The 10,894-nt window shown below is 38.1% G+C and overlaps 1 protein-coding gene across 1 annotated transcript in view; it reads right to left on the bottom strand.

Annotated features, from left to right (window-relative positions):
- Positions 1-6,453: 6,453 nt before the first annotated feature.
- The window catches only part of LOC125034525 (ankyrin repeat domain-containing protein 13D-like), a 26,017-nt gene continuing 21,576 nt past the window's right edge, over positions 6,454-10,894 (bottom strand). Inside the window, exon 15 of the mRNA XM_047626374.1 lies at positions 6,454-10,894. This exon is cut by the window's right edge and continues 937 nt beyond it. The gene's annotated coding sequence lies outside the window, so the exon portion shown is untranslated.

Raw genomic sequence — 10,894 nt, 5'->3', positions numbered from 1 at the left:
TGTATAGGTAGAAAACATCAGCGTAGGAAGTTAAAGGTTGATGTAGGCTGATAGCTGAAGAAGCAACTTGGTTTGGTGCATCATAGTGTGTGCAGATAAAAATGATTACTTTGTCCTTTAGCAGAATTGAATACTCTTTTGATATGTTAGTAATAAGACTCGATCCTGAAACGCAAGAAGGTCTTCTAAAGATTTTTAGAATGAAAAGCCTTGTGCGTGGTTAATGGAGGAAAATATACAATGACGGCTCGGAAGCTACTTGAAGACAAAGGTAGTCGGCACAAACTGACGATATAGAAAACCTTTGAACAGAATGGAGCAGCAGAAAGTACGAACATCACATTAACTAAAATGTTAAGATTGATATTAGTTAATGCAAAACTGTCCTGCAAGTTCTTTATCTTTAGAACTGAAGTTTAACAAAATCTGAAAAGGAGTAACGTCGAATGAGGTTTGGACAAGTGACGAGTGAAAAGTAAAATACCTGCGCATGTGTGGATACAGGTAGGACAACGGAGGGAAGAACAAGTAAACACACGAATATACCGAAGGCCTTTTCGCCTATATTGCTTCTTCAGATTACCAATATAACGAAAAGGCCTTCGGCGTGTTCGTGTTTGCTTATGTGTTCCTTCGTTATTCTACTTGTATTTTTTTTCAACATGAATCCTACATGTCAGGGTACATTGTGCATGTTCATTCTCTCTGATTATGGCACTGAAGCAAAAGGACTGTACGATCCTAAGAAAAGAAGAATATATCACCCCCCCCCCCCCCAACCTTCCTCGTTCCGCAATCCCGCCACCGTGTCTGAGCATATTCTTCTAGTATTCCCGCCACCGATGGAGAGAAATATCCTCAGTGGGGAATTGTTTTCGGCTTTAGAACACTAATTATCCACCTTGAAGTTAGCCACGGGTGCGACCATACACGTTAAAGAGTTGGACCCACTGAGCTCCAAACGACTCAAAGTGGCGACTTCATATCAGTGGCGCGAAGTTTATCGTGCAGGCAAGGTATTGCGTGCCGGCACCAGGGCGGATCTGTCGCAGTGATGCCTGCCATTAATCACCCGGGCAGAGGAGATTAAACTGTTGTCGGGATATAAAATCGACAGGGTACAATATGCAGCACACGGTTGCAAAAACAGACTACGATTTTTTTTAGAAGATGAAGAAATGGGATTACGTTTCACAGATAAACAAAAAACATAGTTGATCCTATACATCACGCATTTTGAGTTGTCGTAAATTTAACAAGTTTTAGTATATACACCATTTCTGTGAATATATTTATATTTTCTGCATATTTGTAATACGAGTTATATAAAAGTATTTAAAAGATCATTATCATTATTTACTGAAAATAATCTTTCGCGTCAACATTTGAGGTCATTAACGTAGACCTTACATAGTTCTATATAAGTACTACATGCATGCATAAATACATTCATTCATTCATTCATTCATTCATTCATTCATACATACATATATACTTACATACATACATACATACATACATACATACAGTATATGTATATATAAACATATGTGTATACATATACATATACATATATACAATATTGAAGCCAATGAACCACTTAACACTATTACTTTAAGACCCCATTTTTTACAAGGAAACATAAGCATTTTCATGTTTCAGAAGATCTTACATATGCCATGAAACAATCACCCAGGGAGGTGAAAAGAAAAGAAAGAAAACGTGCGTAAGAATGTTTAAAAGTAAATAGAGGACGTACATGCAACTGTTTCTACCTTAACACAAAGCGAGGATAAAAATATTTGCAATTGCTTTGCAGCTTTACTCAAACAAAATTCATGATGGTGAGGAGTATATTTATAATGGTGAGCCAGGGTATACACTGAACTTGTTTTTAATAAAATCAACCCTTTCGCTGTCCAGTCTCAAGAAGCTGATTTTTTTCTAGGTGTCTTGTATTTTCACTTTCTAAATAATGCTTGATGGTTTAAACTGGGTAGCCAGGGTTAAATAATACCGGATGCAGAAACGCTAAAATGGTAATATTTTCAGAGAGTTTAGCAGACGAACGGTCGAGTAATGTGGAATAGATAGCTAAAGATAAATCAGGTGTCGCCAAGGTCGTAGAGGTTTAGTTTAGCTTGATTCCATTTGTTACAATGAATATTCTTGGTGTGACATGGTGTCTGCATCGTTTTGCTTCTAAGTTAACCCCTGTGTGTAAGGAATGGCCGGGGTTGCCATCCACTAGCGGCGAGGGATTCGAACTCAGGTCAGCAAGAGAGAGACAGAGAGAGAGACAGAGAGAGAGACAGAGAGAGAGAGACAGAGAGAGAGACAGAGAGAGAGAGACGAGGAGAGAGAGACCGAGAGAGAGAGACGAGAGAGAGAGACGAGAGAGAGAGACAGAGAGAGAGAGACAGAGAGAGAGAGAGAGAGAGACAGAGAGAGAGAGAGAGAGAGAGAGAGAGAGAGAGAGAGAGAGAGAGAGAGAGAGAGAGAGAGAGAGAGAGAGAGAGAGAGAGAGAGAGAGGGGGGGGGGGGGAGATGAGAGAGATCGCGACACGTGCGCGCGCACTGACACATACACACACACACACACACACACACACACACACACACACACACACACACACACACTGAAGTGCATAATCCCGTGCGTGCACACGAACATGCACACACACACACACACACTGAAGTGCATAATCCCGTGCGTGCACACGAACATGCACACACACACACACACACACACACACACACACACACACACACACACACACACACACACACACACACACTGAAGTGCATAATCTAGTGCGTGCACACGAACATGCACACACACACACACACACACACACACACACACACACACACACACACACACACACACACACACACACACACACTGAAGTGCATAATCACGTGCGTGCACACGAACACACATACACACACACACACACACACACACACACACACACACACACACACACACACACACACACACACACACACTGAAGTGCATAATCACGTGCGTGCACACGAACACACATACACACACACACACACACACACACACACACACACACACACACACACACACACACACTGAAGTGCATAAGCACACGTACACGCACACATACATACACATACAAACTCGTAAGCCCACACCAATTCCTTTGTCAGTAGATCATAGACCTCATGGGATGAGTCATTCTGATAAACAGTTTAGATAAGTAGGCAGATCTGAGGTCATGGGTAGTTCTTAAACGGCACTAATTGCATGACATGTTCTTGAATATATAATAAACTAAGAAGGAACATATGTATTCCACATAAATATTTTCAACATTGTTGATGTCTCCGTATGAGAGCTAATGGTTTAAACAAATAAATGTGTTAGACGTTGTTGTGGCGAAAAGGGCAAAATGACTTAACGATCAGCAGTTAGACCCCTTAGGTTGCAGAGCGTTATAACATAGTATAGGGTAAAGAGGAGTGAGCAAATGGAGTATGGCGGGAAGGGGTTAAGGGCGTAGGGCGATTAGACCAAATAGAGAGTATCTATGTATCTGAGGAAGGAAGAGGAACACTATACAAGGAAAACTGCAAGGGAGCCATTATGAAACAATCATCGGGTAATAAGGATATAAATGGGTGTCGGATAAGTAGGAGGAGAATGTTTTTAAACAAATGTGCCAAACATCAAAGGTCTATAGCACTATGGTAAAGTATTGTAATGGGAGTTCTTTTGTAGAACAAAATGTCTTAGATTTCAACGGTGATTTGATAATATGGTAGTGAAAAGAGTGGAAAGAGGAGGATAGGGATTGCTAGAAGGGAAAGGGTTAAGGACAAAGGGTGATTAGGTCAAATGGAGGGTATTTATGCGTTTGAGAAAAGGCTGTTAATTAAAGAGGTAGGGGATTCCGTGTGGATGTTCAACCGGTTAGGGGTCAGGGGGAAGAGAGGACAAGTAAGGAAAAGCGAGGGCACGGGCTTCAATAAAGCGGGACTGAAAGAAGCATTGCTTGTGGAGCATAGAGGATGGTTGGAGTGTGACGTGAGGTATGAATGCGTGAGTCGGGTGTGATCTATTCGTAAACGGGCAAAGGAGTAGGAGGAGAAGAATCCGGAGAATGAGATAAGGGAACGAGGGGAGGTGGTAAAGTATGAGGAAGAATGTCAAGGGGGAAGGATCCGGAGAGAAAGGAAGGATGGGGTGTGTTGGAAGAAAGTGGGAGGAAGAGGGGTATAAGTAACTTGAGGACGATGGGGTTGGATATCAGCAATTACTTTGAATGCAGAAGGAATACGAATATAGAGATTGGAGGGTGGATGAAAGAGCGGAGCAGTCTCTTGGGTCATGTTAAGAAGTTTTGGGTGTCCAGAAATTTCTGAAGGTGGGGAGGTCTGAGAAACGAAGGTTTTCTTATGAGAAGGGGAAGATAGATATCCGAGGAGCAAAGGAAGAAGTGGGTGTAGAAGAGGATGTGGTAGAAGATGGGGTGGAATGTCTAGATTGCCTGGTGCGACAGTTAAAGTGAGGAGGAGGAGGAGGGGTAGGCATCGGGAAAGTGGTAGAGACTGGAGTATCTGGAGTTAGATTGGAAAAAGAATTTGACTGGGGAAGGGAGGGAGTAGAGGTAGGATGGTAAGGGGTAAAGGAAAGAGATACTGGAGAAGTTGAGACATCTTGAGAAGATGGGAGGGGAGCAGAGTGAAGAACAGCATAGGAATAGGTAGTGAGAAAAACCTCACGTAGAGTTAGACCTAGTGTGAATCTGAGAACTGCTAGCTCAGATTTGAGTTGTAGGCAGGGCAGCTCCTACAATTGAACTGTCCATACCAAGTTGGGTACATAGAGATCAGTGGGCCATGAAGTGACAGTGTTTGGCAGGATGATCAACACAGGATACACCAAATCTTGGCAATATTGGTGTCAGACTTATGCTGGCCTCTGGGAGGAATAGTGTAGCACAGTACTACCTCTGAATCATAGTTAACGAGGCAGACAAGAAGGTCGTTTTCACAGTCTGACTAGTCATAATCATAGACAGGGCATTCAGCCGGGGATATGGAAACAATACCAGTACAAGTATTAAGAGAGGAGCGAGGCTAGGCAGGAATAGGTTTGAAGTGAGGTCAGTCAGTGTAGATAGTGCAAGAGTCTGGGACTCAGATGTAACTATTACAAAGCATGAACAACTGCAAAAGGAAACTTTACTACTTGTTTCTGGAGACATTGTTGGAAAAGAAGGATGTAATCAGAGTAAGGAGCTGTGGGGGAATCACAAAGAATCAATCCCGCTTGGCCGTGCTAGAAAGAGTACTCAATAGGTTTGCAGAGGCGGAAGTAGTAGAAGAACAGGGAGGAAGAGAGGGTGATATGGGAAGAGGTAGTACTGTGGGGGGGGATAGAGGATAGAGTAGTAATAAGGGGGAAGGGGGCAGAAAATGAAGATGAATGGAAGTTGAGTAATGACCTGGGCGAATGATTTGGAAAGGAGAGAGTTGGCAGAAAGCATCGAGGAAGGGGTATTAGTATCAGAGGCAAAAGCTGAGGTCCATTAAAGAGATGATCCCCTACATTGGGCCTCAGTCTCTGTCTCTTATACTCTCCCACAACAACCCCATATGAAGCACAAAGTATAAAACACCATAAAATGTCTGGAAAGTTTCTGTAGTATAAGTACTACATGGTCAGCTTACCAGCAACAAGGTTTTGTAGTATATATACTGGAGCATCAGGAATCATTCCATGATCTTGCAACTCTTACAATTCTCCCGTAACCAATATAACCCTATAATACAGCTACAGTGTTTGTCTGAGGCCAGTCACCAATTTCTGAGATACAAGTTTATTCTTGGGATCATTTATATTTTTTTATTACTAAGCCAATTCTGCTGGGCATGGCATGTATGTACATACCATGCCCACTGAGTTTACTTTATTAGTTGTTTTTACACATAGATGGCTACACTTGTACACAAGTAACAATGAGCCAATTTCAAGTACAGCCTGTTTTGCCCATTTACCCTTTTCCTTGATTTATGAAAATATTTTACATTATCTTACTGTGCTGTTACTGTTTATAATAGTAATTATGATGTTTATAATAAAAATAACACCATTGATATTCATAGCATTAGTCAAAAAAAAAAAAAAAATCCCGCTAATTCAAGGAAAGGTGAAATTAGGTAAGGTCATAAAGTCTACTAATTGACTCCTTTGTGGCTAAGCACTAGCAGAGCCATCTATGTGCAGAGACATTTCACAAGAAGAAGAAAAAAAAAAGAAAAAAAAAGAAAAGAGCACAGCATTTTCCCGGCAAAATTGGGTTAATCTAAATCATAGAAATTTGTAAATGACCGCTAAAAATGTTTCAGAATATAGTGGACAAGCCTCTTATTTGTAAGGTCACATATATACCAAGGGTTAAAAAAAGAACCATGCTCTATCAAGGTTGAGTATATTTGGCAGTAGATGCTTCACTTAAAGGCAACTGCGAATGATTATTTTTATTACAAACCCCTGTCACATATCGTCTACTGTCTACATTTCAAGACCAGGCTGTTGGAAGCATTTTAACACTTTGAACCATGAGGTGAATAATTCCAAACCATGGTCTCTCTTATGCCTCATGGAAAGGGTTATGGTAGATATTTACTTTCCTGTGTAAATACCTCATGTTGATACACCATGTATGCAAAACTTCATGTCTAACCCAAAGGGGTTTTTATGCCCTGACACACAATGATGTTTTAAGATTTTTCTTCAGATTTTTTTTTTTTTTTTCTAATAAAACATTATGCATCTGATGTACACATGGTTTCTAACTTCAAAATTAGTCTCATCACACTCTATATTCACCATATAATATACACTACAGTATAGTATTTAGTGGGGTGGTTTGTCATATACTGTAAGTTGACCACAGATTATATAGGGTAGTACTTTTAAACATAAGTGGGCATTTTTCTGAGAATGTACAAATAAGTCAAAAGAAAATTCCACAAATGACATTCTTTAAATGTCACATGATCCCTTAGTACTTAAAAAAAATTCTCCAGTTTGCCTTCAATTTGAGAAAAAAAAAGGAAATTCTTTATCCACAATAACACATACATGGTACAGTAAATTCATCGAACATTCAGTAAGTAAACAGCAGACACAGGTAATTTCTGAACAAATAAAACAAGTTGAAATATCTAGTTTCTGTCTAACCCTTTTGTATATAGCACTCAAAATAAACTAAGACATATTTGTGAAAAATAAAGATTTATTGCCTCTCATCCACCATGGCCAAATTTCAACACATTTCACATTAGGAACTAATTAAACCAATACATCCTACAACGAGTTAAGTACATGTTTCAGATATACTGGTTCACGGTAAGTACATTTTAAAAGGAGAGGATGCAGATGGAAATATATATTTGACTGATATGGAATGAAAGACAAATTCAGAGAGTGGAAGGATGACAGACAGACATCCTTACTTTGATTCCCCCATTCCTAGTCTATTCAACTTTTTATGTATATCACCAATATTCAGAATCACTGACAAATATCTTTTGAAACACCAAGCAAAGAAGAATTTACTTTACTTTTTACCACATACATCAGCAATAGTTAATAATAAAATTTGTATAACACAATATAACAAAATCACAGTAATATTACAGTAAAATCCTCAATAAAGATTATGTGATATCAATTTATCTTCCCTATATCTTTATGAAGTTTGTTTCCTTAACATTTAAAGAAATACAATATAATGAAATATAAGTTCAAATACTATTAATTCACAGATTTCCCTATTCAATAACTTATTCTTACCTTTTCCTCTTTCAACAAAGCAAAAACTGACATCCAAATATACAGTAGAGAACATACAACACAGACCTACAAAAACTGGTCAGTAATTGGCAAAGGAAAACAGACAACATGACTCCTTGCATCTTCCATGCGGTACTTCCTGTGGCCCCAAACCAACTCTACCGCTGTGGACTAAAATGAGCCTTATACAATTTATCTTTTAAGGATCATTTAAAGATATACAGTGTGTGTGTGTGTGTGTGTGTGTGTGTGTGTGTGTGTGTGTGTGTGTGTGTGTGTGTGTGTGTGTGTGTGTGTGTGTGTGTGTGAGAGAATGTAGACGAGAATATAAGCGAGAATGAAGACGAGAATGTAGACGAGAATGTAGACGAGAATGTAGACGTGAATGTAGACGTGAATGTAGATGTGAATGTAGACGTGAATGTAGACGTGAATGTAGACGTGAATGTAGACGTGAATGTAGACGAGAATGTAGACGAGAATGTAGACGTGAATGTAGACATGAATGTAGATGTGAATGTAGATGTGAATGTAGATGTGAATGTTGACGTGAATGTGGACGTGAATGTAGATGTGAATGTAGATGCCGGGTAACCATCGGTGTTTTTGCTTATGATTCTATAATTTCAAAGATTTTAACAAGTCACATGCCTGCTATTATATATATTTATGCGTACATGCATCACAGTCTTTCTTAGCTTGCTTTAGGGGTAGCCAAGATGTAGGAAAAAACAATGAAGCAAAATAATATGGACATGAATCTGCAAAACAAAACAAAGAATTCACATTTTCAGAAGATACAAAAAATGGTTTAGACTGCAAAAGCATCAAAACTTTACATCCACATAAGTGTAACTGTGAAAATATATTCATATTGGGTGCACGAGTTCCTTCTGTTTTATGTTTTTTTTTTTCTTACACAGATTAGTGATATGTGCTCAAAATTAAGTCCAATGGTTATAAACAACACACCGGAGGAAAAAGGGAGTACTATTTCATATTTTTGCATATGTGAAATACTGTCTCCTTTCTGTAGAGGTATCATGGTTTGTCAGAAGATACATAATTATAAATCATTTTAAGTATCTCTTAAATGTAAAAATATTTTGCAGATAAAATATCCTGTTGACATACATACACAAAATTTCTGAATCAAAATCAAATCTTCCTGCAGTAAGAAAAGAAGAACATCACAAGTCAATATTGTTCCTCAGTAACTATCGACATCATTAACAAAATAATGCACTACAAGTTTCAGTGAATTACATACCATGCATTATCACTGTACTTAAAAACATCAATGACATATTACACTATCTATCAGTTCAGCCACTTTAATAAACTCTTCTTATTCCTGCTTGAAAAGGAAAAATAAATGCAGAATCAAAGTAAAGTACAGCTTCATTAAAAGAGAACAGTTCCAGAACCACTTTTTCATTCTGTAAACTGAAATCATACATAGAAGCACACACATTCTTTTCTCAATGATTTTCCTGTATATGTACACATTTTTTTTCAGGGATTCATTACCATCATTTTCATCAAGCCATAAAATCTGAACCACAACTGAATATTGGAGCAACAGAACTGCTCTTCTTCATTTGAACTGACTACATCAACTGAGAAGACAACTTGTCAAAGTATTTGTAAATGGAGCTAGCCTTGCCAAAATTATGCTGTTTGGAGACTCCCAAAACTGGCAAATTACAGGCCTACAGGTCAAATTTAGGTTCGCCAAGTCCAGACTCATCAAAAAGAACAGATAATCCTAGGTTATACACAGTAAAATGAGCAATATATTTCCTGTAGAATATTGTCAAACACTTTTTGCTGTTGTTGATGTTGAAAGCTTTATTCACTATGTGAAATAGAGGAGAAACATACATCACTCCTATTGCCTTGTTGTAAATTAAAAAAAGTGTAGCTTGTTGCCTTTGGAAAGAAAAGAAATATTGATAAACCTAACAGCATCCATCTCATTTGCATCTCATGACATATCCATATTCTCAGCATTGAGCATTTATATATTCATTTATTTATTCATTTATTTATTTTTTACTGAATCAAAAATTATAAAGCAAGACTACCTGTAATTATAGTTGCAGTCAGTATCAAATTCTGTATTGTAGAAATATACTAACTGACATATTACCAATACTTCCACACATATACAAAAAAAATATATAGACATTCATACAACAGCTTAACATCTGCCTCTGCTTCTTGCTTAGCTATTTAGCTGATACTGTCTCTTATGACAAAATCCACTGGTTTTCCACTCTACTAAAGCATAAACATCATGATAGTATTACCCTGATGTTATGAACTATAATGTTATAAAACTGACAATTCCTTCCAATTACTAACTTGTGCAAAATTACAAATTTACCCTGTATCAGTGATATTTCTCTTGCATCTTAAGACAATAATGTTTGTAATCTTTCAATATTAACAGCAATCCCTGAATTTTTACTTGTAAACTCTTGATATGCTTAGTGGAGAAACAAGTTAAATTTCCCTGGACTTAAGATTCATGGCTAAGTCAACCAAAAAATCTGCTCAATGTGTTGTTCAAGATTAAGCAACATGACCCTTGATTAAGCTAATAATCCAATCGGCCTATTGCAGAGAAGACTTTAAATCTATAAACATTTGTGATATGGCCACAGCAAGACAGTGGTGTACTGGGCACTGATGATGATGGAATGCAGTCTAAGAGTTGCTGATCTTCCAATAACATTTATGTACACCATACAAGAATCTGCAGAACACATGAGCTGTCATAAGTGTGCTATACATTCTCCAAAGCTCTTCCAGACTTTCAGTTACCTCATATCTGATTTTCTGTGCTGAACCATTACTCTATTTTGATATTTGTACTAACCTAACACATACCAAGATCATTGAAACAGGTAGAAAAGTGGTCAAGAGGCTTACATTCAAACTCTGAATGCTCTACCAAGTTGGCATAACAAGCAACCAGGCAATTAAGAAAGTTCCGAAGACTGTAGTCCCACATTACTAACAGGATATAGTTTCCTCATCATATTAGAT

The sequence above is a fragment of the Penaeus chinensis genome, chromosome 18 (assembly GCF_019202785.1).
Source record: "Penaeus chinensis breed Huanghai No. 1 chromosome 18, ASM1920278v2, whole genome shotgun sequence".
Classification (NCBI taxonomy): domain Eukaryota; kingdom Metazoa; phylum Arthropoda; class Malacostraca; order Decapoda; family Penaeidae; genus Penaeus; species Penaeus chinensis.
The sequence above is the reverse complement of the archived record's forward strand: the minus strand, read 5'-3'. Positions and strand labels throughout refer to the sequence as shown.